The 6,000-nt window shown below is 47.1% G+C and overlaps 1 protein-coding gene across 4 annotated transcripts in view; it reads left to right on the top strand.

Moving 5' to 3' along the window:
* Positions 1-928: 928 nt before the first annotated feature.
* Positions 929-6,000, top strand: part of HEATR5A (HEAT repeat containing 5A) — a 113,480-nt gene continuing 108,408 nt past the window's right edge. For 2 of the 4 annotated variants that reach the window (XM_058666308.1, XM_058666304.1), the window contains exon 1: positions 930-948. The gene's annotated coding sequence lies outside the window, so the exon portion shown is untranslated. Of the gene's footprint in view, positions 949-983; positions 1,077-6,000 lie in introns of those variants that run through there. The other 2 variants (XM_058666311.1, XM_058666305.1) reach the window with 2 other exon arrangements.

Below are 6,000 nucleotides of genomic sequence, written 5' to 3'. Positions count from 1 at the left end.
AGAAGACCGCGGTCATGTTCTAGACTGAAGAGAACCAGAGATACAAGAAAATATACTACTTAGATCGATCTGAATCCCTCAATATAAGGATCGTTATTGGGACAATTGGCAAAACATAATGCACCATGCAACTTGTTTTTACTTATCATTCGGCAGAAGGCAGTTAGAGACAATGTGGCAGAGTGTCACTGCCGGCAACTTAAGTCTCAAACAAGAAACATTCTTAGCTCTTGGTACTATAGTTGCAGTTTTTGTGAGGTTGAAATTTTTTTCAGAATAAAAATGGGAACATTACATTGAAAAATGCTGAACACGGCTGGAAAACGCACAGGAGTCAGAGCCAGCTAGTCCCAGTTCAGTCGCTGGCTTAGGGTGTGACCTTGAGCAAGTCACTTCTCCTCAGGGGCCTCTCACCGAAGGTTCTCTGGAGAGTCCGTCCCTTCCTTAAGCAACAACATTCCACCCCCGCCACCTACAGCGACAACTGGTCCTGTCTGGATTTCTCCAGGTTCCAGCTATATCTTTGCTCTCGGATACCCCAAGGCTACAACCGCAGATTCCGGCTGGAGATTAAAAAAAAAAAAAAGGCAGTCGAAAATAGCTGTGGCCGGAATCCCGGGACTGCCAAACTGTCGCCCTCGTCTCCCACCCGGCCCGCGGACGGTCTCCATCGCTCTTTCCGCAGTGGAGCAGTCACGCCTGCCCGAGTGGGCGTTCGATGGCTCGGCGGCCGGCGCCTCGGGCTGGCGGCAGGGCGCGCTCCCAATCGCTGGCTCCCGCCGCGCCCGGCCGGGCGAGCTGGGCGACCCCGCCCCGCGCGCGTCGCCGCCGGCCAGTCACGGCGCTGCCGGGCGGCCCCCTCAGAGCCGGGAACGTGGCGGGAGCCGCTCGGGCGCTGAGGCGACGGCGGCGGCCGGCCGGGAGGAGCACCGCACGGCGGCCGGCTCTGTGAGAGCAGAGTGCCGGAGGGACGGTGGTGGAAACGACCGCGGGGCCGGAGCCCACCGAGGAGGGACTGGCTAGGGCGGGTCGCTGGGCAGCTGTCCTGGCTCCCGGGCTGCAGGCGGGCACAACAGGTAGGCGTGGACTGTGCGGGTCGGCCCGAGCCCCCCAGACGGCCCGGCGTGCGGGGAGGGTCGGGAGCTCCGGCTGCGGCTCCCAGGACCCGCCCTCTGCGGCGCCCCGGGCCGGCCCGATCCCGGGCTTCGGGAGAGGTTTCCAGAAGCCAGCCCTTGGAGAGAGGATGTTGCTTTCAGTTTCTAGTCTTGTCCTCAAGGAAAGAACCCTTAGCTTAGCCTGAGAAAACGTTTCTCCCCGGACTCTGGGCCAGCCCAACGTTATCGCAGGTGCTTATCAGGTCTGGGGGTGGGGGGAACTTCATAAAGCGCTTCGAGATACTTATTAACCACAGGATTTGTGCATCTCTGGCAGGTTAACCGTCAGGGCAGATGATGCCTACAGGGCTGGGGATCCTTTTCGAGGGTTCTGAAGCATCTTGTGTTCTGTGCGCATTCATGGCTGCAAGACACAACCCACCCCCGGCGCCCGTTCTGTGAGGTCCAGGCGTCAGTCTAGAGGAGTTCTGAAAAGTTTAAGAATGAAATCGTGGAGTTGGTAACACCAGTAACTTTTAAGAGGAAGTACTCAGCGAGTGACTGAGAGGCAGGGAAAGCAGGAGTGCTGTCAGCATGGGAAGGCCAGTGTTAGCTGGCTGACAGAGACATTTGAGAAAGGCGTGTTTTTTTTTTTTTTTTTTTTTTTTTCAGAGAGGAGCCTTGAAACTGCGATTTGTTTCACCTTTTCATGCTCTCAGGAGTGAAAAGGTTTTTCTTGCAGTCAGGGTTTGTAAGCACACTGAGAGTGGGAGAATAGGCGAGGTTGGGCTCCTTGTGCCTTCCCATGCAGTTTACTGAAAGCTACCATGATAGGAAGAGGCTCCTGAACTGTAAGGAAACCTTTATTCTAACTTAAACTTGTTAGATTAAGCCGCTCACTCCCCCCCATTTTGTTTATATTGTATCCGACTTCGTTATGATCCTTTAAATTACCAGATGTGGTTTTTTTGCAGAAAAATGTTTTTCAATTGTTTTTAACCAAGAGACGTATCTTTTTAAGTACAGCTTTTCTTTGAAGCAGTCATTGAGGTAGTTTATAAAAACCTGTACAAGCCTTTCTTAATTGACAATAAAACAAGGGGCAAAACTTTACGTTTTATCTTTTTAAACATTTATTTATTTTTGTTGGAAAGGCAGGTATACAGAGAGAAAGGGATACACAGAGAATGATCTTCTGTTTGGTGGTTCATTCCCCAAGTAGCCGTAATGGCCGGAGCTGAGCTGATCTGAAACTAGGAGCCAAGAGCTTCCTCCAGGTTTCCCACGCAGGTGCCAGGGTCCCAAGGCTTTGGGCTGTCCTCCACTGCTTTCCCAGGCCACAAGCAGAGAGCTGGAAGTGGGACAGCCGGGATTAGAACCGTTGCACCTATGAGATGCCAGCAAATTCAAGGGCAGGATTTAGTTACTAGGCTATAGTGCCAGGTCCCAAATTGTACATTTTTAGAAAAAAAAAGTCTTTATGATTTTGCTTACGTATTCTAAAAGATTATTTATTTATTCGAAAGACTGTTACAGAGAGAAGTCTTCCATCTGCTGGTTTACTTCCCATGTGACTGCAGTGGTGGAAGCCAGGGGCCAGGAACTCCATCCTGGTGTCCCCCATGGGTGGCAGGGGCCCAAGCACTTGGGCTGCCCTCCGCTGCCTTCCCAGGTGCATTGGCAGGGAGCTGGAGCAGAAGCAGCGCGACTGAGACTTGACCTGGCACTCCAGCCTGGTAGGCTGCCATTGCAGGCAGCAGCTTAACTTGTTGCAGCACTATGCTGGTCCTGTAGGGTTGTTGTTGTTGTTGTTTTTTAATTTTAAAATTATTCAAAATCCTGGTTAACCAGTTTATTGGCATCTGAGTTAGAAAGACTTTATTGAGACTTGTGGTTCATTAGTTATCTTAGAGTATAATTGAAGAATTTGAACGATTCTTTAATGAAACCAAAGTGCTTTTATGTAAATACTTCTGCTTTTTGAGACAAAGAGAAATTGTTACTAAGCCTCACTTGAGATATGAATTAACAAGGCTCCAGGAATTTGTAAACACTTGCCTATCTCTTAACTGAATCCCTCTGCCAGTTATGGTTTTAAATCCCATGGATTAGAATAGGAATCTCTTAACTATAGACTATAACCTACCAGCAAATCCATCTTGCTGTTGGGATTTGTAGGCAAAGTTGTATGTAAACATAACCATACTCACTTGTTATGTATTGCTTTTGTGTGATTATGTGTTGGTTAGATGTTGCCTAAAGTATTTACTGTCTGAGTCTTTACAGAAAAAAAAAAAAAAAAGTGTATGTCCCTGGCCCCTGAACTAAATGCTTGATCTCTAATTTTTTGGAGAAGGTCCTAGGTTAAACTCAGTTTTAATTCTTGACTTTGCTTTTTCGTTATAAATGCTGCCGGATTCTAGACATGGAAGAAGGGCAAGGCTGTTCTGCTGCATTTTCCTGGTGTAAAGGTCTATTATTTTGTCAATTAATAGATACCCAAAGGTTAAAATGGGATCTTGTATTTTTTTTTTAAGATTTACTGTTATTTTTTTATTAGAAAAGCAGATCAAGTTTATGGAGAGGCAAAGAGAAATCTTCCATCCACTGGTTTATTCCCCAAATAACCACCACAGCTGGAGCTGAGCCAGTCTGAAACCAGGAACCAGGAGCCAGGAGCTTTTTCCAGGTCTCCCATAAGCAGGGAGCTGGATGGGAAGTGGAGCAACCAGGATACAAACATGCTCATATGGGATGCTGGCGCTTGCAGGTGGAAGATTAGCCAGTTGAGTTATCACACCAGTCCTTGTAGTGCTAATTTTAGTAAATAAAATACTTTATGTGTATATATTTTCGGTATGTAAGATAATTATCATTATTGCCCAAGTAATAATGTATATAGAGAATTAATTCTTCCCTTGGCCAACTATGCAATATGCAATAGATTTATATTTGTTTCTGTTGCATCTGTAAGTTTTATGTACTGAGTATATGCATACCTTTGTGTCTATACCCACAATGAGGTTACCCATTGAAACATCAGAAGTTTAAAACTATTTATTTTGGGGGGCCACTGCCATGGTGTGGTAGGCTGGGCCTCTACTTGCTGTGCCGGTGTCCCACATGGGTACTGGTTCAAGTTCCAGCTATTTTCACTTTGGATCCAACTCCCTGCTTATGGCCTGGGAAAACAGTGGAAGATGGCTCAGGTCTTCAGGCTCCTGCCACCGATGTGGGAGATCTGGAAGAAGCTCCTGGCTCCTGGATTTGGATTGACTCAATTCTGGCCAGTGGGACTATCTTGAGAGTGACCAGAGGATGGAAAAACCTCTGACTTTCTATTTTTCCTTCTTGCTGCGAATATGCATTTCATATTAGAAATACTTTTTTAAATGTAAATCAGGGAGGGGAAGACACTTATACAAAAATGTCTTACTGTAAGTTTTCTTCTTTGCTCACTGGGCAGCAAAATATAGCCTGGATGACTACAGACTTACTAATTGTCCCATGAGAGGTGACTGTGTCTGTCTTTTCCATTTTTAAAAAGGTTTATTTATCTATTTATTTATTTATTTATTTATTTATTTATTTATTATCTATTTTATTGTATTGTTGTTGACAATCTTTACATAGTTAATTACAGTTAAAGGAAAAAAGAAGAAAAAAAAAGAAAAAAAAAACGTTCAGGGGGATAGGGAAGTGGGTAATGCTATTATGTCAATATTGTTTCCATCATGTTTCTGAGGTAAAGGGGGATATTGAGGGAGAAGCCCCACCCGGTTTCCCGCCCACCCCAAGGGTTTATTTATTTTTATCAGAAAGATATACAGAGAGGAGGAGGGAGATACAGAGAGGAAGATTATCTGTCTGCCGATTCACTCCCCAAGTGGCTGCAACTGTCAGAATTGAGCTGATCCAAAGCCAGGGGCCAGGAGCTTCCTCTGGGTGGGTTTCCCACATAGGTCCCAGTGCCCTGGCCTGTCCTCAACTGATTTCCCAGGCCACAAGTAGGGAGCTGGAAGGAAAGTGGGGCTGCCGGGGTTCGAATCGGCCCCCATATGGCATCCTGGTGCGTGCAAGGTGAAGACCTTAGCTGCAAGGCTACCACTCCTGACTCTGTCTGTTTCTGCAGAAAAATCAGTTAGTTTGATTATGGAGTGCTTCCCCATACCGTTTTGGAGTTTGATTCAGTGGGTGAATCCCTATGACAGTGACAACCAGAGGCAGGGTAACACGGAGTTCCTCCTTGCAGCCCAGCTAGACGCCAGACCAGGAGAGTGAAGCACTCTTTGCTGTGGACATACCTCAAGTGGGGCCCCAGGATCTGAAATAGAACTAAATTCAGTACTAGGTGTTTCTTAAGGCATATTGCAGAAAAAAGTGGGAGAAAGGCGTGGGTATTTGGCGTGGTGGTTCACAATACTACTTGAGACTCTCTATTGCTATTATTTTAGAGATTTATTTATTTGAAAGGTAAAAGAGGGAGATCTTGTATCTTCTGGTTTACTTGCCAAATGGCTGCAGCAGCTGGAGTGTGGAGCCATGAGCTTCTTCCGACTGCTTTCTTTTTTTTTAAAGATTTATTCATTTTATTACAGCCAGATATACAGAGAGGAGGAGAGACAGAGAGGAAGATCTTCCATCCGATGTTTCACTCCCCAAGTGAGCCGCAACGGACCGATGCGCGCCGATCCGATGCCGGGAACCTGGAACCTCTTCCTGGTCTCCCACGCGGGTGCAGGGTCCCAAAGCTTTGGGCCATCCTCAACTGCTTTCCCAGGCCACAAGCAGGGAGCTGGATGGAAAGTGGAGCTTCCGGGATTATAACCAGCTCCCATATGGGATCCCGGGGCTTTCAAGGCGAGGACTTTAGCCGTTAGGCCACGCCGCCGGGCCCCCGACTGCT

Source organism: Ochotona princeps, chromosome 6 (genome assembly GCF_030435755.1).
Source record: "Ochotona princeps isolate mOchPri1 chromosome 6, mOchPri1.hap1, whole genome shotgun sequence".
In the NCBI taxonomy this organism is placed as follows: domain Eukaryota; kingdom Metazoa; phylum Chordata; class Mammalia; order Lagomorpha; family Ochotonidae; genus Ochotona; species Ochotona princeps.
This window is presented reverse-complemented; position numbering and strand designations above follow the sequence as displayed.